A 24,946-nucleotide genomic window follows, 5' to 3' on the forward strand; every position below is an offset into this window, starting at 1 on the left:
CAAAGAAAAAGAATATCACATTTTATATTAAAAAAAATAAAGAGTATTGAATATATATATTAAACAAGATATCATCCTCAAAAAGTTGGAAATATAATCTAAGTAAAAGAAACAAAATAAGGGAGAGTCTTAAATAAATTGTTTTCAAAAGAGACCATATGACCAATGTTTTAGGGGTGAATCCTTTATGTATATAAATAAGAAAGACAATGTTTTACTTTTTATGAATAAATTAAGATTATGTTTAATAATGGTTTTAAAAAGTGTTTTTAATAATTTTAATACGTGAAAATTTTTATTTTTTAAATATTAAAAAAATTAAAAGTAATTCTTAGAATCACGACTCAAAGGATGACTTCCAAAAGTTGCTTCATATTTCTCCTCATTCATGTGCACCTTTTCAAAGTATTCAGTGGAGATTGGCCCATCAATCACTTTTTCCATAATGCATAGCTTGATTACGTCACCATCCATTTTCCAAGTCGTCGTGCCTTTTTTCTGCATTTTCCAAGTCGTCATGCCTTTTTTCTGCACCAACTCAAAAACCCCACCCGGCTGGTATGGTTTTCATTTTTTTTTTTTAACCAATATAAATAAGGCATGAACACATCCATTTTCATATCTGTACCTAATGTTAATATTAAGTAATTCTACTTAAAAATACTTTTAGTTTATATTATTATTATCTGTAATACTTTTATTATTTAGAGATAATTACTTAATATTTAAATATATAAATAAGAAAAAAAATTCAAAAAAACATCCATCAATATATAATGTAATAAATTATTGTCTTTAAAACCTAATTTTTAGTATAAAAAAAAGGTATTTTATCTCACTCAAAGTTACTCCCAAATCAACTCTTAAGGATTGTTTGAAATTGCAAATTTAACTTATATATTGATAAATAAAAGAGGTAGAAGTAATTGTTATGTTTGAAAATTATATGTCAAAAATATTGTTATTGAAGAGAAAGATAATTCTGAAATTTTTAGTTAAATAAAAATTTTCTAATATATATATATATATACACATATTTAATGCATATGAATTTCTATTCACATCCAATTTTCACGAAAAAGAAGCTATAAAAATGTTGTAAAATAATTTTTTAGAACTAACATTTTTATGTGATTTTTTATTCATAATAAGTTACAGAAAAAAATAAAAATAAAATGCTTAGGTGTGATTAGAACAACTTCATGTTCAACACATGTATCATCTAATATTCTTATATAAAAATACATTCAATTTAACATGAGTATAATTACTTATTTTATTATTTATTAATATATATTAAAATTATTTTATTTTTTTATTTAAAAAAAAAAATCTATGAATGATTGATATTTCCATAAAATCAAAACGTGATGTGGACTAATTAGCACCTAGCGTTGAGCCAAAGTCTAAGTCCTAGTATGGCATTTTCCACATTTATTTATGATTACCAAGACTTGCAAAAGCAGCATTAGGAATTGGTGTACCCCCTATTTCTGTCATCAGGTTTAAAAGATTAAATAGAGGGTAAGACATGGATTTAAATTTTATAATCAGATTAAAATACCGAAAACAATATCAATAATCAAATAATTTCACATGTGTTTTGAAGTTTTATTGTTTGTACCTTACCTTTATTTATTTATAACCTTTTATCTTAGTTTTATTTATTTATAGATTGATTCAACAACCTAAATTTTATTATATATATTTAATGATTTAGATTTTTTATTTTATATGTATATTCTCTCTCTTAACATTTTCTCTCCATCACTTCATGAGTTTCCATGAAGTATCCCCTACTCCACTCCATGAAATATATCTTGAAAATGAAGTTGTCCCTTACCTATCCTAAGCTAAGGATAAGATCTCCAACCACCATCTCTTGTCCTGATAAGGAGGACATTATTAGTCTTGTTTTTTTAATTTTTACTTTCTAACCCCACTTTAACAACAGAAAAGATTTACTTGTCTTTATTTATGATTTTTTTTAAAAAAAATAATTCAACTTTATATTAAAGTTTACATTCTTTCCAAGTTCAAAATATTCTACTTTTGACCGAATCATAGTGTGAGTCGCGAGGAACAAGAGTTATTAAAAAATTATAATAAATAAATAAATAACATTCAATTGTAAGAGCTTCAAAACAATAATCTAAAAAGATAAAACTAACTACAAGTTAAAATAGAGAATAAGGAACTCAAACATTTTATAAGAAATCCTTATATAAAAAATCAAAATAATGTTTTAAGAAAAAAAATAGTTCAACAAAGTACTATTATTTTAATATTATTTTACGTTATCCATAAAATAATAAAAATAATTTCAATGGTTTGGATGCTCTTCAATTTTTAAAATTTATTCTCATACTTTCAATCAATATTAGCTAAGGCTATGTATTTGATTCTCAAAAAACAATGGAATATGTAAATTAATGATGAAGGTTTGCTTTTAAGAATAAGGATCTCGTTCCAATACGCGTACAATTCGCACCAAAATACACGCAATGTCTCTAAAAGTAGTGATGAATTGTTGCTATGTTGGATTTTATGAAAATATCAATAAAAATACTTATATTCATGTTAATTTGTATACAAATAAATTTGTATACTTATATAAGTATTTTTATTGATATTTTCATAAAATCCAACATCAACGACATTTCATCATCGCTTCTAGACTAGTGCGTGTATACCAAGGCAATTAGGATAAGTGTCTTTATTGATTATTCAATGCCCTGTCACATTGATTTATTAATTGTTTAGACTATAAGACTTGTGAAAGCAATCTTTCCCCGTTTTGTTCACGCAAGCTGCTACTTCCATGTCCTTTAACAGAACATGCCAATCATACTCAGAGGATGAAATGTTATTAATGTTGGATTTTATGAAAATATCAATAATAATACTTATATAAGTATACAAATTTATTTGTATACAAATTTACATGAATATAAGTATTTTTATTGATATTTTCATAAAATCCAACATCAACGACATTTCATCATTGCTTCCAGCACTGGTGCGTGTATACCAAGGCAATTAGGATAAGTGTCTTTATTGACTATTCAATGCCCTGTCACATTGATTTATTAATTGTTTAGACTATAAGAAGACTTGTGAAAGCAATATTTCCCCATTTTGTTCACGCAAGCTGCTACTTCCATGTCCTTTAACAAAGCGTGCCAATCACACTCAGACTACGAAATGTCGTTGATGTTGGATTTTATCAAAATATCAATAAAAATACTTATATAAGTATACAAATTTATTTGTACACAAATTTACATGAATATAAGTATTTTTATTGATATTTTCATAAAATCCAACATCAACGACATTTCATCATCGCTTCCAGCACTGGTGCGTGTATACCAAGGCAATTAGGATAAGTGTCTTTATTGACTATTCAATGCCCTGTCACATTGATTTATTAATTGTTTAGACTATAAGAAGACTTGTGAAAGCAATCTTTCCCCGTTTTGTTCACGCAAGCTGCTACTTCCACGCCCTTTAATAGAGCATGCCAATCACACTAAGATGATGAAATGTCATTGATGTTGGATTTATGAAAATATCAATAAAAATACTTATATAAGTATACAAATTTATTTGTATACAAATTTACATGAATATAAGTATTTTTATTGATATTTTCATAAAATCCAACATCAACGACATTTCATCATCGCTTCCAGCACTGGTGCATGTATACCAAGGCAATTAGAATAGGTGTCTTTATTGACTATTCAATGCCCTGTCACATTGATTTATTAATTGTTTAGACTATAAGAAGACTTGTGAAAGCAATCTTCCCCCGTTTTGTTCACGCAAGCTGCTACTTCCACGTCCTTTAACAGAGCGTGCCAATCACATTGCTTTTTTGGCTTTTTACTAAAAAATAATTTATTTTTAGAATTTATGTGGTTTATTTTTCTATTTTTTCATGATTTATTATAAACTTTTTATTAAATAGAAAAAAAAATCAAAATATGTAGTTTTTTCTAAATAGAAAAAATAACATATTGTTTTTTTTTTTTAATAATCAATAGAAATAAAATAGTAGAAAAACAAATAATTTAATATTAAACACTATTAAGCATTAAAGTTCTGTTTAGAATTAAGTAAAAAAACAAACATCACTTTAGTGACTCACTTTTTTTTTATCTTTTTTTAAAAAATAAAAATCAAGTTTAAAAACATTTTTGGATATTATTATTTATTTTTATTTTTGAAAATTTGAGTTCAAATAGGTAAAAAATGAAAAATACTAATTTGGTATTTTTAAAATTTTCTTACTACAATGTTTTCAATCAACTTAAAAATAGAAAAATTATCTTTAGAATTAATTATAAAAGTATATTAAAATATTTTTATATTATTTTAAAATAAAAACATAATCAAACACAAAACAATAAAATAAAAAAAATGAACCGATATGATATAATAACATATAGTAGAATATAATATATAATATCAATAAATAACAACAAATAAAATTGTTATATTATTATTATTCTCTATTATATGTTATATTTATGAGTATTATAGAGTGTTTGGTAAAATGATTTAATAATTTAACTTAAATTATTAAATAAATTAAATATTTGATAAAATAATTTAATATTAAAATTTAAAGTTAAAATGATTTTAAGTATTAAGTTAAAATAATTAAATTATTTTTAATTTAAATCATTTTTATTAGATTTTTACTTAGTATCAAGTTTGTTGGGTAGATGAGTTAATTTGTTAGAATTATCAAATTCACATGTTTATATTTATTAATTTTAACTAATATTTTACCTTTAATCTTAAATAATAAATTTATTCCATATATATTTGTATTAAATATATTCCAAATTATAAAATGTTTACCTTACAAAAAATGAGTGATGGATATAAGGTCATGCATATTACATTGATTGCTACTACATATCTAAAGTGATCTACTATTTAGAATAAGTTTAATATTTTATTTAATATTTAAAAATTACTTTTAATTTTAAATTATGATATCAAATCATTTTATTAAATATGTTTAATATATTTAATAACTTAAATTAAATTATTAAGCGTTATATTAATTTATCACACACCCTTCTGAAATCTTTCTTTCTAGTAAACCAAAAAACAAGACGAATAAAATCATATCATTAAGTTATTTTATTTATTTTTATGTTTCATTTTAAAAAAATAATTCCTAAACTATTATAGTGGAAGAAATAATTCCAAATCTACCGTAGTTTGTGCCAAATAGAAAAGAGGAAAATATTTCAAAAAATTATACTAAAAAATTGTCTTTCCAATATACGATTTTTAAAATTCCCTTTTGAAAAAATGTACAGAGACAATTTCTTGAAATAATAAGGGGAAATCACAAAAAAAAAAAAAAAAAAATCGTCTTTTCAAGATTTCTTGTTGTGTTTATCACACAAATTCCAAATTTTCAACATGAATATGTTCATTCAAAGTTACAAAATGTGAAGAAAGAAGATCATGATACTACACAATCTCATCATAAGCATAGATGAAAATTTTGGAAAAAACCATTGAAATTTCATGTTACGATGAGAGGTGATACATCGAAGGGAATGAATATTAGAAAAAAATCAATAAAATATCGATGAATATCGATAAATCGATGAAACTATAAAAAAACCGCCAAAATTTACATTTTACCGCCGATTTTTAGTGAAATTTCGATTAAAAAAAAGGTTGAATTTTTCATTGAGCTAACATGCCTTAATTTAATAATATGTGCACTAAAATAAATATATACTAATACCATGATAAAAAATATTTAAATAACAAATTAATTTTAATTTTTATTTTTAAATTTAATTTAATTGACTACTAAAAATATAAATTATGGTGATAATTTTTAAAACTTTTTTTTATATTATTTATATATTAATTAAATATAAAAAATATAAATATTAAAAAATTTATATATATATCATCATTTAATACAATCGAATTAAATACATCATAATTTTAATATTAAATATATTTTAAGATTAGACATATTATAATTAAATATCACATTAGTATTGTGAATAATATTTGATATAATTTAATAATAAATTACACTTATAAATTCATATTTTTTTTTATTAATGCATACAATATTATTATTAAATATGATAAATTATATCATATATATACCAAATTCTTAAACAAAACAAATTTAAAATATATATTATATTTCTAATTACATTTCAATGAGATTTTTCATACATTTTTATGAATTTTGATTAATTTTAGACTTATCGATATATTTTTTTTCAAAATATCCATGATCGATATATTTGTGATTACTGATATTTTTATTCAGGAGAAGGAAATTCAAGAGTTTTAAAGCACATGAATTCTTCTTCCACCCTAGTTATGGTGTCCTATTACATATTTTGCTTCTACATATGTTAAGTACAAGTTATATAAGTTATATCACTTTATTCACATTTCGTACCCTTCTCACTTTTCTTTTTTCTCGAGAAAATCGTCTCTTCAAAATATGATTTCTCAATTTTTTTTAAAGACATTTTTTTGGTATATATATTTTTAAAATAACATAAATAGTCTTTTAAATAGATGATTTAAAAATATATATATATTTTCCTCCTTTCTACTTAGTAAAAACTATACTATAAATTTAGAATTATTTTTTCTGATATAATAATTTAGGAATTATTTTTTAAACTGACGTAATCTCGTAAAAAATCCTTCTTTCTATGGTTGGTTGCAATAGATTTCCTGCCCTGCAACGTTGGACACGACAGTTGAAGGAGCGTCGACTTAAAAGTGATGAGAAGAGAGAAAAGATATAAAAGGAATATGCGCTACTGAAAGGCACCTCGGCCCACGGCCCCACGGCCCACAGCCCATTCATATTGACTACTTTCTAGTGGACCAGTCCAATCAATGGCCTACTTAAAGGCGCATCCGCCCCACGGCCCAATGGGCCATTCATATTGACTTGACTTTCAAATATACTATTTCTAAAATTCTCTTTTGAAAAAATGTGAAGAGACGATTTCTTGAAACAATAAGTGGAAATTGTAAAAAAAAAAAAAACAAAAAAAAGTGAGAAATTATCTCTTCAAGATTTCTTGTTGTGTTTATCACATAAATTCCAAAATTTCAACATAAATTCGTAATACTACACAACCTCATCAAAAACTCAATGAAAATTTAGGAAAAAATCATTGAAATTTTGTGTTTCAATGAGGAGCGATATAAAAAAGGGGAAGAAATATCGAAAGGAATAAATATTGGAAAATACGACCCATTCATATTGGCTTGACTTTCAAATCCAGTTTTGTTTATCAAAAATAGTTTTTTTTTCACTTGTATTTATATACTACATCAATATTTCTAAACCCTTACCCTTTAAAACTCTTTCAAAATTCTTAATTAGTATATATTTATTTTTATACAAAATATTTCTTATATTTATAAAATTCAGTACATTAAATTCTAACAGCCTACCAGATTTTGAAATTGAACCGTTGGTTTTCATCTTTCCCGCCCATCTTCCTCCCAACTCATAGAGAAGTGGTAAGGAACTCAACGTCACCAAAATGCGGAAACCACCATTTTTATTTACCAAAACTCCATTCCCCGCTCTATTTCTCCTCCTCGTCTTCTCCTTAACCTTTCAAGTAATTCCCAAAATCTAGATGCTGAACGATCAATCCTACTAGACGTTAAACAACAACTGGGCAATCCACCGTCACTCCAATCGTGGAATTCCTCATCCTCGCCCTGTGATTGGCCGGAAATTACATGCACCGACAATACCGTCACTAATGTTTCACTCCTTAACAGAACAATCATCGAAAAAATTCCGGCCAGAATTTGTGACCTCAAGAACCTAATCGTACTTGACGTCTCCTACAATTACATTCCAGGCGAGTTCCCGGATATTCTCAATTGCTCTAAGCTCGAATATATGCTCTTGTTGCAAAACTCCTTCGTGGGTCCAATTCCAGCTGATATTGATCGACTTTCACGTCTCCGGTACCTAGACCTCACCGCAAACAACTTCTCTGGAGATATTCCCGCAGCAATTGGGCGGCTACGGGAGCTGTTCTACTTGTTTCTGGTTCAAATTGAGTTCAACGGCACCTGGCCAACGGAGATTGGTAATTTGGCAAATCTTGAACAATTGGCCATGGCCTATAATGACAAATTTCAACACTTCCAAATAATCAAAATTCTTAATTACTATATATTTATTTTTATAAAAATATTTCTTATACTTATATGTCATTTTAATACAAGATTTTTTTGTATAAAATAAGAAAAATTATTTAAAATATATTTTAATATAACTATATATGTCACACTTCGTACCCTTCTCACTTTTTTTTTTTTTTTTGAGAAAATCGTCTCTTTAAAAGGTGATTTCTCACTTTTTTTTAAAAAAAAAAAACAATTTTTTTGGTATATATATATTTAAAATAACATAAATAGTCTTTTAAATAGATGATTTAAAAAAATATATATATTTTCCTCCTTCCTATTTAGTAAAAACTATACTATAAATTTAGAATTATTTTTTCCAATATAATAATTTAAGAATTATTTTTTAAACTGACGTAATCTTGTAAAAAATTCTTCTTTCCACGGTTGGTTGCAATAGATTTTCCTGCCCTGCAACGTTGGACACGACAGTTGAAGGAGCGTCGACTTAAAAGTGATGAGAAGAGAGAAAAGATATAAAAGGAATATGCGCCTACTGAAAGGCACCTCGGCCCCACGGCCCCACGGCCAACAGCCCATTCATATTGACTGAACTTTCTAGTGGACCAGTCCAATCAATGGCCTACTTAAAGGCGCATCCGCCCCACGGCCCAATGGGCCATTCATATTGACTTGACTTTCAAATATACTATTTCTAAAATTCCCTTTTGAAAAAATGTGAAGAGACGATTTCTGGGAACAATAAGTGGAAATTGTTAAAAAACAAAAAACAAAAAAAAAAAAAAAGTGAGCAATTATCTCTTCAAGATTTCTTGTTGTGTTTATCACACAAATTCCAAATTTTCAATATAAATTTGTTCGTTCAAAGTTACAAAAAAAAAAAAAAAAGGCAAAACAATGATCAATATATATGAAAAAAAAAAAGGAAAGATGTGAAGAAAAAAGATCGTAATACTACACAACCTCATTAGGAGCATGAATGAAAATTTAGGAAAAATTCATCGAAATTTCGTGTTTCAATGAGGGGCGATACAAAAAAGGGGAAGAAATATTGAAAGGAATAAATATTGGAAAAAACGTCATTCATATTGACTGGACTTTTAAATCTAGTTTTGTTTATCAAAAATAGTTTTTTTTTTCACTTGTATATATATACTATATCAATATTTCTAAATCCTTACCCTTTAAAACTCTTTCAAAATTCTTAATTAGTATATATTTATTTGGGAGAATTGTGTTTTGGGTCCAGTTATGCCCAAAAATTAACATTTGGTCTATATATCATGCATATTTAAGCCCAAGACCTAAACATGAAAATTAAGATGAAGGATATTGTCTTTCATTAATCTCTAAAATACCCTTAATCCTTATATAGGCACAAGTGAGTGTGAATTTCAATTTTTTTTGTGTGTTTTTTTTTTTCCTTTTCTATTCCCTATTAAGTATTACTCATTTTTAACTTTTTTTTTCTTTTTTTTCCAATCCATATTTTTATTTTATGACAAATAAAAAGCAATAATGTTTTTTTGTTTTTCATTTTTAAAGATATTGAATCTTTTTGCTCTTATTATAAACAATAATAAAAATTTTGAGATTTTTCATCCAAATATTTTTTATCTTTTTGTATTTATCTTTGGGAGAATTATGTTTTGGGGGTAGATGGACCCCCAAATTAACAAAAGGTCCATGTAATTCTTCAAATTGAGCTCAAGACCTAATGAAAGTATGGAAATTGAGTTGAAGGATATCATCCTTCAGTATTTCCAAAAATGCCCTTTGTTGATTTTGAGAAAAAAATTAATATTTTTGAAAAATACTTTATTTAATTTAATATTTTTTATTTAATTTAATATTTTTAAAAATACTTTTATGTAATTTAATATTTTTTAAAATAATTTTATTTAATTTAATATTTTTTAAAAATAAATTTATTTAATTTAATATTTTAAAAAAATTTAATTTAATATTTTTTAAATACTTTAATTTAATTTAATATTTTTGAAAAAAAATTTAATTTAATATTTTTGAAAAAAAAATTATTTAATTTAATATTTTTGAAAACTACTTTTATTAATTTAGTATTTTTGAAAAAAAATTATTGAAAAAAAATTATTTAACTTAATTTTATAAAATATTTTATATGTGTTCTTAAATGGTATATCCTTATAAAAGGGAGTATATTAAACTCTAACACCTAACCGGATTTTGAAATTGAACCGTTGGTTTTCATCTTTCCCGCCCATCTTCCTCCCAACTCTTTTCCTGCCATTTTCCTGCCATCTTCCTCCCAACGTCACCAAAATGCGGAAACCACCATTTTTATTTACCAAAACTCCATTCCCCGCTCTATTTCTCCTCCTCGTCTTCTCCTTAACCTTTCAAGTAATTTCCCAAAATCTAGATGCTGAACGATCAATCCTACTAGACGTTAAACAACAACTGGGCAATCCACCGTCACTCCAATCGTGGAATTCCTCATCCTCGCCCTGTGATTGGCCGGAAATTACATGCACCGACAATACCGTCACTAATGTTTCACTCCTTAACAGAACAATCATCGAAAAAATTCCGGCCAGAATTTGTGACCTCAAGAACCTAATCGTACTTGACGTCTCCTACAATTACATTCCAGGCGAGTTCCCGGATATTCTCAATTGCTCTAAGCTCGAATATCTGCTCTTGTTGCAAAACTCCTTCGTGGGTCCAATTCCAGCTGATATTGATCGACTTTCACGTCTCCGGTACCTAGACCTCACGCAAACAACTTCTCTGGAGATATTCCCGTAGCAATTGGGCGGCTACGGGAGCTGTTCTACTTGTTTCTGGTTCAAAATGAGTTCAACGGCACCTGGCCAACGGAGATTGGTAATTTGGCAAATCTTGAACAATTGGCCATGGCCTATAATAACAAATTCCGGCCTTCAGCCCTTCCAAAGGAGTTTGGCGCATTGAAGAAGCTGAAGTTTCTGTGGATGACGGAGGCGAATTTGATCGGCGAATTACCGGAGAGCTTCAACAATCTATCGAGTCTGGAACGCTTGGACCTCTCACTCAACGAATTGAATGGTACGATCCCGGTAGGCATGCTTACGTTGAAGAATTTGACCTATCTGTATTTATTCTGTAATAGATTGTCAGGCCGCGTTCCTTCATCGATATAGAAGCTCTCAACTTGAAAGAAATTGATCTTTCCGACAACCATTTGACGGGGCCGATACCAGCAGGTTTCGTGAAGCTACAAAATTTGACGTGTTTGAATCTTTCTGGAATCAGTTGTCAGGAGAGATACCAGCAAATATAAGCCTCATTCCTACACTGGAAACCTTCAAAGTTTTTAACAATCGATTGAGTGGAGTTTTGCCCCCAGCATTTGGCCTTCATTCGGAGCTCAAATTCTTTGAGATTTTTGAGAATAAACTAAGCGGGGAATTACCGCAACATTTATGCGCTAGGGGGACTTTGCTTGGAGTGGTTGCTTTCAACAACAATCTCAGCGGGGAAGTGCCCAAGTCCCTCGGGAATTGCAGAAGTTTGCTCACAATTCAGCTTTCCAACAATCGCTTTTCAGGCGAGATTCCTTCCGGCATCTGGACATCCCCGGACATGGTATCGGTGATGTTAGCTGGAAATTCATTCTCGGGGGCACTTCCAAGTAGATTGGCAAGGAATTTGTCCAGAGTGGATATCAGTAACAACAAGTTTTCCGGTCCAATTCCTGCTGAAATCTCTTCTTGGATGAACATAGGTGTGCTCAATGCCAACAACAATATGTTGTCAGGAAAAATTCCAGTGGAATTGACCAGTCTTTGGAACATCTCTGTTCTGTTGCTTGATGGGAATCAATTCTCGGGTGAACTTCCATCCCAGATCATCTCATGGAAGTCGCTCACTAATTTGAATCTCTCAAGAAACAAACTTTCAGGCCTAATTCCCAAGGCATTAGGTTCTTTACCTAGCCTTACTTACCTCCACCTGTCAGAAAACCAGTTCTTAGGTCAAATTCCTTCTGAACTCGGTCATTTGAAGCTTAATATCCTCAATCTTTCGTCCAACCAACTCTCTGGGTTGGTCCCTTTGAGTTTCAAAATGAAGCATACAATTACAGTTTCTTGAACAATCCCAAGCTGTGTGTCAATGTTCCCACTCTGAACCTCCCTAGATGTGATGCCAAACTCGTTGACTCCTACAAATTGTCAACCAAATATCTTGTTATGATCCTAATTTTCGCTCTATCTGGTTTCCTAGCTGTTGTCTTCTTTACCCTGTTCATGGTTCGACACTATCACAGGAAGAATCACAGTCGAGACCAAACAAATTGGAAGCTTACTCCATTCCAAAATCTGGATTTCGATGAACAGAACATATTGTCCGGTTTGACAGAAAATAATTTGATCGGACGTGGTGGGTCGGGAAAAGTATACCGAATTGCTAATGACCGTTCTGGTGAAATCTTTGCGGTTAAAATGATTTGTAACAACGGGAGATTGGATCACGAGCTTCAGAAACCATTCATAGCAAAAGACGAGATATTGGGCACCTTACACCATTCCAATATAGTGAAGTTGTTGTGCTGCATATCAAATGAAACCACAAGTCTTCTTGTTTATGAGTACATGGAGAACCAGAGTTTGGATAGATGGCTTCATGGGAAGAAGCAGAGAACATCGTCCATGACAAGTTCAGTTCATAACTTCGTCTTGGATTGGCCAACAAGGTTGCAGATTGCCATCGGAGCTGCAAAAGGCCTATGCCACATGCATGAATATTGTTCTGCCCCGATCATACATCGAGATGTAAAGTCCAGCAACATCTTACTAGACACCGAGTTCAACGCGAAAATTGCGGATTTTGGATTAGCCAAGAGGTTGGTCAAGCAAGGAGAGCCCGACACCATGTCAGGAGTTGCAGGCTCTTACGGATATATTGCCCCTGGTAAGACCATCCAAGGCTTTCCTGTCCACATGTTTTCATTTCCATAATTTATCGATAATTTTTATCAAACAATTCTCGTATACTTGGATGACAGAGTATGCTTATACAACAAAGGTGAACGAGAAGATCGATGTATATAGCTTTGGAGTAGTCCTTCTTGAGCTGGTGACGGGGAGAGAACCCAACAGCGAGCACATGTGGCTTGTAGAATGGGCATGGGATCAGTTTAGAGAAGGGAAAACCATTGAGGAAGTGGTGGATGAGGAGATCAAGGAACAATGTGACAGAGCACAAGTGACCACTCTCTTCAATGTAGGCCTTATGTGCACTACCACATTACCATCCACTAGGCCAACAATGAAGGAGGTTTTGGAAATTCTTCGACAGTGCAGTCCTCAGGAGGGCCATGGAAGAAAGAAAAAGGACCATGAAGCTGCACCCCTGCTTCTAAATGGCACTTAACCCGCCACTTACAAGCATAGCGACAAGGGATTTCTATTTTTTTGTCATTACTATAGTGGGATTTCAAAGAAATGGGCTTCATTTTTTAAGCTTCTCATTACCAGGAGGAGTCCCACTGCCGTTAGCACCTTTGTTGGGTTTTTCTCAATAGTACGGTAATTTAAAAAAGTTATGCTTAAATTACTGTAGTAGAAGAAGTTATTACAAATATACGGTAGTTTTTGCCATCTAGGAAAGAGGATTTGCCACTTAGGAGAGAGGAGAGAGGTTCAGCGGATAATTGTTTTTTTAAACCAAAATCATCTTTTCAAATTTTCAAAGGGAAATCGTCTTTTCAAAAGACGAGTTCCATGAAAAAAAAATAGTATTTAAAAAAATTCCCCATTTACAAGGGAACTCGTCTCTTGAAGAGACGAGTTCCATGAAAAAAATATAAAAAAAAAAAAAATTCCACAAGGGAAATTCAAGAGACGAGTTTCCCATGGGAAATTTTTTTTTTTTAAATATTTTTTTTTAAAAAATTCCCAAATTAAAAAAAAAAAAAAAAAAAGTCCACAAGGGGAACTCGTCTCTTCAAGAGACGAGTTTCCCATGGGAAAATTTTTTTTTTTTTTTAAAAAAAAATCCCAAATTAAAAAAAAAAAAAAAAAAAAAAAAAAAAAAACAATTCCACAAGAGACGAGTTCCCCATGGGAAATTTTTTTTTTTTTAATATTTTTTTTAAAAATTCCCAAATTAAAAAAAAAAATTCCACAAGGGAACTCGTCTCTTCAAGAGACGAGTTTCCCATAGGAAATTTTTTTTTTTTTAAATATTTTTTTTTAAAAAAATTCCCAAATTAAAAAAAAAAAAAAAACAATTCCGCAAGGGAACTCGTCTCTTCAATAGACGAGTTCCCATGGAAAAAAAATATATATATTTTTAAAAAAGTTCCCAAATTAAAAAAAAAAAAAAAAATTCCTCAAGGGAACTCGTCTCTTGAAAGAGACGAGTTCCATGAAAAATAAAAAATATATAATTTTTTAAAAAAATTCCCAAATTATTATTTAAAAAAAAAAAAAAAAAACAATTCCTCAATGAAACTCGCCTTTTTTAAAAAAAAAAAAAAAAGTTCCCAATATATATATATTTTTTTAAAAAATTCCCAAATTATTATTTTTTTAAAAAAAAAAATTCCTCAAGGGAACTCGTCTCTTGAAGAGATGAGTTCCCATAAAAAAAAATATATTTATTTTTCAAAAAAAAACCCAATTATAAAATAAAAAAAATTCCAAAGGGGAAATAGTCTCTTTAAAAAAAAGTAATATTTTTAATATATTTTTTAAAAAAATCCAAAATATAAAAAAAATAAAAAAAAAAATATTGCAAAAGGGAAATCGTCTCTTCATTAAAAAAATCCCAAATTATAAAAAGAAAAAAAAAAATCCAAAAGGGAAATCGTCTCTTCATAGATAAGCCGTTTGCTATGAACAATACCGTTTGCTATTTTGAACAACACTGTTTGCTATCATAGGTAAGCCGTTTGCTATCATAGCTAGCCCGTTCCTTTGAAGAATTTTTTTTTTTTTTTTTTTAATTTGGGTATTTTAAAAAAAAAAAAAAAAAAAAATTTCATGGAACTCGTATTTTGAAAAGACGATTTCCCTTTGACTTTTGAAAATTGAAAAGATGATTTTGGTTTAAAAAAAAAATTATCCGTTGAACCTCTCTCATCTCTCCTCTCTCCTAAGTGGCAAATCCTCTTTCCTAGGTGGCAAAAACTACCGTATATTTGTAATAACTTCTTCTACTACAGTAATTTAAGCATAACTTTTTTAAATTACCGTACTATTGAGAAAAATCCCACCTTTGTTAGTAGTTCTTGAGCTAATCCCTCATTGTTTTCAACGTTTGCAATCAACCAAAACACCCTGAATTTTTTTTTTATTTTTCAATAAAGCGTTTAATCCCAAATAAATTTATTAAGTTAAGATTTATTGCAACATATTATTTTATTTTTCCAAAACGAACCATCACACTATATCTCCTATTCACAAGTATAATAAATCCACCAATCATCTTTCTACCCAAAAACTCAAATATTTGAGTCCATATAACTCAAAGAATATTTGAGTCAAACATTATTATAATAAATTCACAAGTATAATAATCTCCAAGTCGAAAAGAATATTTCCAAAAATATTTTTCAAACTAACAAAATATAATTTAATTTACAAAAGTCCATATAACTCAAATTAGTACATGTCAAAAAGGTAATATACATCTAAAAACAACCATTATTATGGTTCTTTTGCTTTCTGGAACACTTCCTAATCTTCCTATGGTCCCTCAAAAACTATATTTGCATCTAATTTTTTTTTTAAAAAATAAAAGAGTGAGCATTTCCACGTTGCTTAGTAGGGTGTTTTACACCCAAATGAGTTAGAAATTCTAGATCAATAAAACATAACTATATGCCAAAATATAATGTTACATTTACATTATACACACTAAAAGAAACCTCAACCATACAAATTTAAACTAATCAAAATTATCATTTTCCTTATTCAATAATATGTCTAGCATATCAATAATTCTAAATTTACGAAATAAACAAGTCATTTTAGTCTTGAATAATATATTCAAACATACACTTGATAAATAATACAAATCCTTTTTCCAAATGCAACCATGATGCAAATGTTTACACGCAATCACGCAATGCACTGTCATTCTCGAGCTTTCATTGAAAGATATGCGTTCGTACCCAAATACACTCTCCATTCAGAATTTTCTCGGGGTAAACTTTTGGGTATTTCACCATAGAAATCTTACTCCCTTCTTAATTCACCATTTCTAGGGTCATTCCATTTCTTATTTTTCTTTTCATTTCATTTTTGCCATCTTCAGATCTTTTCATTCTCATTTCCCTTTCACACAACGATTTCTTTAATTTTTCTTTTTCTTCACACAACCATGATGCATATGAAATGCAATCAAATCATATTTTAACATCCACAAATTTCCAAAACATAATTCTATTTACTCCCATTATGTTTCATAATTTCCAACAATTCACACAACGATTTTTCTTCACTTTAATCACCACAAACATCAAAGAAAATTCATAATTAATTTGTATAGTATCAAAACATAATTTTAAACCTTAGCCACATAAATTCTATTTATTCCCGACATACTTAATAATTTCCAACAACCAATATACACATTTTTTTCTTCAATTAAATAACCATATATAACCAAGAAAATTCCCACTAATACAAATATCAACAAAAACGTAATTTATGTCATAATTTATTTATCTTCAATAATCTCAATAATTTAACACTCAATACAACAATTTTCCACAACTAAGCCGCCACAACATTCGGGAAATTTTTTCCAATATTTCAAATATTAACAAAATCCCAATTTATACCATCAATTTATTTATTTCTAATAATATTAATAATTTTAAAACAATAAATTTAACCATATCTCAATTCAAGAATTTCAACAAATAAATTCCTTTATTCTCAACACTAATATATCATCAAGAAATTTATATAATTTCTAATATGATAAAAATCACAAAAATATATTAACCAATGTTCCAAATAAACAAAATTTCACAACCACAACAATCCGGTAAATTCTATCATAACGACAACAATTAAATACCAACAATTCTAATATTTTTATCTTGCATTAAATTTTTATCCACTTTCCATTTAACATTTTCAAAACAAAACCAAATCATTTCATATATTTAGAGTTTCCAAAAAAAAAAAAATAACCTAAATGAAAACTATATAACAATCTACTACAACTTAACAACTCACCCATTTTTATGGAGTTTTTTGAAAGTAAATAAAAGCAAAATGAAATGCCTCAAAAAATTCGAGAGAGAAATTTAGGAAAAACACACCCCCTATACAATAAAATCCAACCGTGGGATCAAAAATCGAATTCCGTAGAAGTGTTTACCACATTGAAGACTATCATTGTTTGAAATTACCTCACGATCAAAGGTCATTTCACCGTCCAATCAATGAAAACACAAGGTAAAGAACCTCCCAGCATCTCTCCTGCGTCCCCTTCCCTTCATTTCTTTCTTTTAAACCTCTCACCACCCAGCAACTCTCCAGCAACTTCATATTATATACATATATTATTAAACAATTTTGAAATACCACACACGTCCTTTTGTTTTAATAAAATAAACTATTACTCTTTATTTCACATTTCATAATTATAAAATTATACTCAACTTGTGATTTTCCATTTTACAAAAAATACCACCGTATTTGTAATTAAATTTACTACAAGCTTGCTCTTCAAAAATATTAATTAACTTTAATTATCCGAAACATTTTTACTTTGAAATTCACTTAAAACATGATATAATTAACTATTAACAAAATTCAATTCCATAAAATATTAGAAATATAAAATAATTTTTTGACAACCAAAAAGTTGAAATTTTGTAATAACTCTTAACCCGTTAATTTTATCAATATTTATTTACTAACAAAAATTTAAACCATATACTGAAACTTAATTCCATAAATTATTTCGTCATTTAATTTATAAAAAAAATCAACTTCTCAGCCCTTTGATATATTTTTTTCATTTATTTTATTAGTCAAATTTCTCAATTGCATCAAACTTTCAAATGTTAATTTTACTAAATTCACATTTAATTAATTTATCACTATATATATATATATATATATATTGATTAACATATCATAATTTAATATTAATTTCAGTTTAATTTTGTTTTGATGCTTTGTAATTTTATAAAGTTTAATTATAATTATAAAAATTAAATTCAATTTCTTTTTAATTATCAATTATAATAATTCGATATAATATAAATTTTCACCAAGTTTTTCTTCCTACATTTCTTTGATAATTACCAAATAATAATTAAATTAATCCCGCACTTAATAATCAAATTTTCAAAACCTAATTTCAATTATTTAATGGTTAAATTTTTTTTCTCTAAATCAAAATTTAATTTATGAAATTCCCCATTCTTACATCTTACGTGACAAAATTTTGATCAACTTTTCTAAAATCTCTCCTAATTAGATACTAACACGTGGATCTTCACCACTTTTTTTTTTTCTTTTAACATTTGACCCACAATTTTATGAAAAACTTTATAGTCCAAGAATCTGACGTGTCCTTAAAAATCCGGATATTACGGTTCGCTTAGACTATGCTATGTATGAATGATCTTTTATGTCTCATAGGGATCCTCGTCCTTTTTTTTTTTTTTATATATATAGTTCTTGCATTAAACTGTCCGGAAGTAGGTGTAGCTATGTCACAAGCTCAACAAAGATGACGATATCTTGGTTTGAAATTTACAGCTTGTAAATTAAGCCAATGGCTGGGTTCCCTAGCAAAATGCACGATGGGAGCTTTAATTTTAATCTTTTTTTTCGGTTATTGAGAGTTGGTAACTTAGTACAAGCAGCCAGGATTGGGAGCTGTTTATTTTTAATATGTGAAACAGAAATCCAGTTGCACTAATGAATTGAAGTTTTTTTTTTTTTTTTTTTTTTTAATTATGTTTTTTGTTTGGTTAATTTGGAGGTTTGTGGGTTGGTTGGTTATTTATCCGAACCGTTGATCTTAAATTTTGTTTTTATTTTTCTGAAATTCTAGGAATCTCTACAATTGATGTGGTTTTTTTTTTTTTTCTCTTTTCTTTTTAATGCTTGGTGCTGCTGGGTTTGTGTTTTTTTACCGATGTTTGGGTGGGCAATATTGAAATTCGTGGGATTATTTTGAGAAATTTAGTTTTCCCGTTGTGGAATTTATGCTTCTAAAACAGAAAGCAGTCGTGTACGGTTTGACGGCTTGAATTCCCAATTTTGTTTCTGGGTCTGTGCTTCTCCAGAAAAACCTGTTCAAATTATTAATGGGTTTTATTTTATTTTATGATTTAATTTTTTGAAAATCTTAAATTAGGTGGAAAGATCCATCCCGTACAATGAGCATAGGCCAAGGAGGCCTCCACCAGACTTGTCTTCCCTGCTTGTCCATGGGAGAATAGTTTACATCGGCATGCCAGTAAGTAGTTAAACACAATATCTCTATATGGATATAATTCTTTTAGGTGGATATCAAAACAATAAGGAATGGATTAAGATATTCTTGATGACAAATATGATGCATATTTTTCTCCTTTTGGACAGAATTCATGCAATTATCTGTAAATTCAACTTATTTCCTGTTGTTGGGATGACGAATCTTAAATTAGTTGTAAAATTAAGTGAGAAGATGTCTCATCTTGGCCTTGAAGTTTAGTTGCTTACCTGTGGAGAGATGGAAATGGAGAAAGCCATCAATTTGCATTATTTTTCTAGATCTCTAGTGGACTTGACAAGAACATCTTGCTTTGGATTGTGAAGAAGTTAACTAGCTTTCTATCCCAGTAGCTTATATCAAGCATCTCACAGGAGTGAAGAAACTGAAGCATAATGTTTCCTGTATGGATTTTCTTCCTTTTCTTCAAGCATGTGGATAATATAGGGTAATTTCTGCTTCCCACTTGATTAAAGGAAAAGGAATTTGAACTCCCAAAGGAACGTCCCTCATTTACATGTCTCTAATTCATTGCAAAAACTTGGGAGCTTGGGTCATGAAATTATATAAGAAAGTAAAGACAATAGGATTGGAAAAATTTAGTAGCATAGGCTTTTTAAATATGAAAATTGATACCATTTTGTATAAATAGTGAACAAAAGATATACCCCTGGTTTACTCTACCTGAACTAGAGTCTTTTGACGTGATGAGATGTGCCCCATAAACAAGTACCATGTTATCTATTGCATGGTATAAAAGTTCCATATGGTGGTTTTTACAAGAATGTTGTATTGATTTCTAATTTTGAGTAACTCTCTAAGTCAAAATGTCTAAGAAAACAAAAGGGAAAGAATATTTTACCATAGTGGGCTATTTGAACCAGTGAGAGGAAGCGAAAATTGAAAATAATATTGACACAAATTATGACGAGGGTGGTAGTCTTTACTTTGCCTTTGCAGGTAGTCTTTATAAAAAAGTTCCTCATTATTACTTCTTTTTTCTCTAGTTAATAGTACGCTTAATTTGCTTCCTTTGCCTTTGTGCTAGCACTTCATCATTCCATCTTATGATAACAACTTCCTTTAATTTTAAAGCTATTTACTACTGCTTTAGCCTCTACCTTCCAGTGAAGCTTCTCAAACAAAAAGTGGCATGAACATGTCATGAAAGCTTTTATTCCCAAAGAGAAGACGTAAATGGAAACAAGAGAATTATGCCCTTCTGCTGAGGGTTGGACATCTTTATTTATGAGAAAAACCCAAAGTTTTAGTATAAAATCATATTCCTTCTAGACTCCTTTAAGTGGGTTTATTTGTGAGTTTCATCTTTCTGGAACTTATATATTTCCTGGAGTCCTAGTCTTCCCTTCTAATAGGTGGTATGATATGACCACTTGGGCCATTGTGGTTCTAGGTTGTACCCTACTGATGAATATCCCTTTTAGTGGCCCACTTCATGGCCGTTGTTGTCCACCAACCTACATTGGACAGTCCAACGCTCCTTATGTGCCTTTTTAGTCTTCTGATTGGTTATTTGCTTGATTGCAATGATCATGCCTGTTTAAAATCTGGCTACAAACAACAAAATTTACCAAAATTTTAGAACACATCTTAACCATATCCTTTCCCAGTATTATGGTTAACGCATAAAACCGTTAAGTTTGTAATATATGTAGTAGTTGCCCTTTCCCCATCACTGTTGACAAAAATGCTTGCAAACATAGAGAATATTATTCAAAATAACTTCTTTTAGCATACATGCACTAGTTGCCCCTTTCCCATCACTGCTAACAAAGATGACATCAAAGTCTTCAAAATGACATTTATATAGGTTCTGCTTTCTCCCCTTTTCTGTCTACTCATACATTTCTCTCTCTTACTATTGTGCTCATTTAACTGCTCTATGAAGAGACTCAAATTGGTAAGGTCCCTCATTCTCGAGGTTTGAAGGGCCAACTAGGAGCGGTACTTCTCCCTTCTTCCCTGCAAAGATGTCTGGACAGGTTATCTGGACACACCCTCCGAAGCCTAAGTCAGATGATTAAAGTCAATTGAGAGATTGTCCCCTTTTAGGAGCTAAAGGTCTGTATTGCGCGTACCTTGATTTTGGGTTAGGAGGGCTTTTATAGTGTCTGGAACGGTGTCACATCTGTGCTGAGATGACTTTTTGACTTTCGCAGTCATGATGATAGTACAGTTGATGCCAGAGCAATCATCACCCTTTAGGCAGCTGACAGGGATTGCTAGTAGGGGTGACTTGATGACTCACTTGTCATCTTAGTTTGCAGACGATATGGTGCAGCATGTAGTAGGTCGCCTGCGGAGACAGGGTGACGTCCCATGAAGCGTACTTCTGGCATGAGGAGAATGATTGCTCATGGGAGTGGATTAGGAAACCTATTCGAAATGCATCGTGCGGTCTTAGAAGAACATAACATAACCGAATACTCATAGGCCGAGTTGGACATTCCAACCTAGTTATGCTTGTCCGGACAGGGATAGAAGGATGCCATGTGGAGTAAAGGTGACTTGCCATGTGGCCACACGGAAGCCCCTACAGTTTCGGCCTTTGTTTTCTTTACATGCACTCCATCTTTTTCCAAATGGAAACTCATACTAAACTCTAACATTGATTACTATTTTTCCAATAGCTTTTTTTTTTCTTAAAAATAGAAAATAAAATATTTTCAAACAACATTTTTTTTAGTTATTTTTTATTGTTCACTTATTTTCTTAAGATTATTTAAAAAAATAATTATATAAATATAAAAAGTAATTAAAAATAAAATATTATATATAAAAATTATTTTAAAAAATATTTAAAATTATGAAAAATAGATTAAGAATATTTTAGATTATAAATAGTTTTTTGTTTAATAAATTATCATAGAACAATTTTAAAAAATTATTCCCAAACAGAGGTATAAAGTTCCTATATTTCTTTGCAAGCCCTCGTATATTGTCTAGCTTTTAATTGTGGGATTTGAAAAACTCATAATGGCATTGAAAATCAACTTAGCCATATAAAGTTAATCTTCTATGGCGAATACTTTGGGCGGATGAGTGGGAGAAGATGGTTCGGGCACTGTAGAATTAATTAATACTGGTTTCCTTTACATTTCAGGGCCATATTCAGCAGATGATGCTGGGAATTTAAAGAACTGGAAGAAGCTATCGCCAAAGATTATTTTTAATTGCCAATGCCCCTCCGACTAAAAAAAATCTTAACAATCATCAGGAGAGGAAGCACTATTTTGAAGTTATAGAATTCAAAACCACAAGATTTTTTTTTTGGGGAAATCATAACTGTAACTGCCACTCCGCACCGTTGAGGGGTGTTTCCCACGTTTGGAACTGCTCCTCTTAACTACCCACGTTTACCCATAATGGGTAGGGGCTGTCCCGTTTCTCCAGGCATTCCACCCACTTCTACTCTATTTTTGTGCTACTCACTCCACTTTCAGTGTCACGCATATTCTTACGTTGCACTATCCGGCTTTTCCGTGCAGTTTCTCCTGTTAGGAAAATGCGGGTGCCAACAGACATAGTGAGTAGGCAGTTCTTTTTGTAGTAGACGCAAAGAGAACGGGGATTTGAGTACATTTCTCCAGTTCCGTGTGATCCCGACAGGAGAGCTTGTTTGCGGCTTGATCTGCTTTATTTCGGCCGCCAGCTTCTCATACTTACGCTCCAGCTCCTCCGGCTGTTGGGTCGATCGTTGTCCAGCCTTTCCCAGGTTAATCCGAACCAACGAGGTTTCATGCGCGTGGCTGGTCACACTCTCTTCTGGATGTCCAACAATGGCTTTTCCAGCAAGATTCCTTCCAGCATTTGACATCCCGGACATTGTATGGGTGATGTAAGGTGGAAATTCGTTCTCGACGACACTTCCAAGTAAATTGGGAAGCAAGTTGACAATGGTGTATATTAATAACAAGTTACTCTAGTTCTACTGAAATCTCTTCTTGGGTTAACCTGGCTGTGTTCTCTGCAAGTAATAACCGCTTGTCTGGTCCAATTCCTGCTGGAATATCTTCTTTGGTGAATGTGGTTAAGTCAGATGTGAGCAATAACGGGTTGTCTGGTCCAATTCCTGCCCGAATATCTTCTTTGGTGAATATAGTTGAGTTAGATGTGAGCAATAACAGGTGGTCTGGTCCAATACCTGCCGGAATATCGTCTTCTTTGTTGAATCTATCGGTGTTCAAGGCAAGCAATAATCATTTTATCAGGAGAAATTCCAGTGGAATTGACAAGTCTTCCATCCATATCTACTCTGTCGCTTGATAGGAATTAATTATCAGACCAACTTCCTCATGATATAGTCTCCTGGAAGTCACTAATTGCTTTGAATTTTTCAACAAATCATCTCTCTGGCCCAATTCCAAAGGCCATTGGATCTTTACCTAGCCTCGTGTTTCTTGACCTATCTGAAAACCAATTCTCAAGTGAAATCTCCTTGAATTCAGCCATTTCGTGCCTAATACCTTTAACCTTTCATCCAACAATCTCTCTGGGGAAATGCCACCTGCCTTTAAAAAGTGGGAATACGAAAAGAGTTTCTTGAACAATCCCAATCTGTGTGTCAATATTCCAATTCTGAACAGTTGCTACGCTAAAGCCAGTAGCTCCTCTAAATTGTCAACCAATTACCTTGTCATGATTATATCTTTCACCCTAACTGCTTCCCTGGTTATTGTACTTCTTATCTTTTTCATGGTTCAAAAGTATCAAAGGGGGACACGGGAACAATGTTGAAACATGGAAGATGACATCCTTCCATAAGTTAGATTTCACTGAATCCAACATATTGTCGAGTTTGGCACAAGATATTTGAATTGGAAGTGGGGGGTCGGGGACGGTATATGCATTAAGTAAAAAATACAGAGTTTGTAAGGAGAAGACTGATAGTTTTCTCAAAGCTTTAGATCCTATAATTTAGGACTAATTGACTAACAATAAGGAAACTATATATAGCTTTTGAGATACAATAGGAATTCTAGTAATTCTAGTCTATATGTACAACTAGCAATAGAGAAAAATTAGGGGCTTGAATGTTGGAGAACCAACTTGGAGATAATTACTTCTGATTGTCAACACTCCTCCTCAAGTTGGTGCATAGATGTGGCTCATGCCTAGTATTGGATCTGAGTCAGGTAACTTACTTATCAAAAATGTATGGTGATAATTACTTGTGATTGTCAACACTCCTCCTCAAGTGCATTGATGTGGCTCATGCCTAGTATTGGATCTAAGTCAGGTTACTTAC

General features: G+C 30.6%; 1 pseudogene; it reads left to right on the plus strand.

Annotated features, from left to right (window-relative positions):
• Nucleotides 1-10,455: 10,455 nt before the first annotated feature.
• LOC117912349 lies at nucleotides 10,456-13,747 on the plus strand (annotated as a pseudogene).
• The last annotated feature ends 11,199 nt before the right edge of the window (nucleotides 13,748-24,946 follow it).

The sequence above is a fragment of the Vitis riparia genome, chromosome 4 (genome assembly GCF_004353265.1).
Source record: "Vitis riparia cultivar Riparia Gloire de Montpellier isolate 1030 chromosome 4, EGFV_Vit.rip_1.0, whole genome shotgun sequence".
NCBI lineage: Eukaryota > Viridiplantae > Streptophyta > Magnoliopsida > Vitales > Vitaceae > Vitis > Vitis riparia.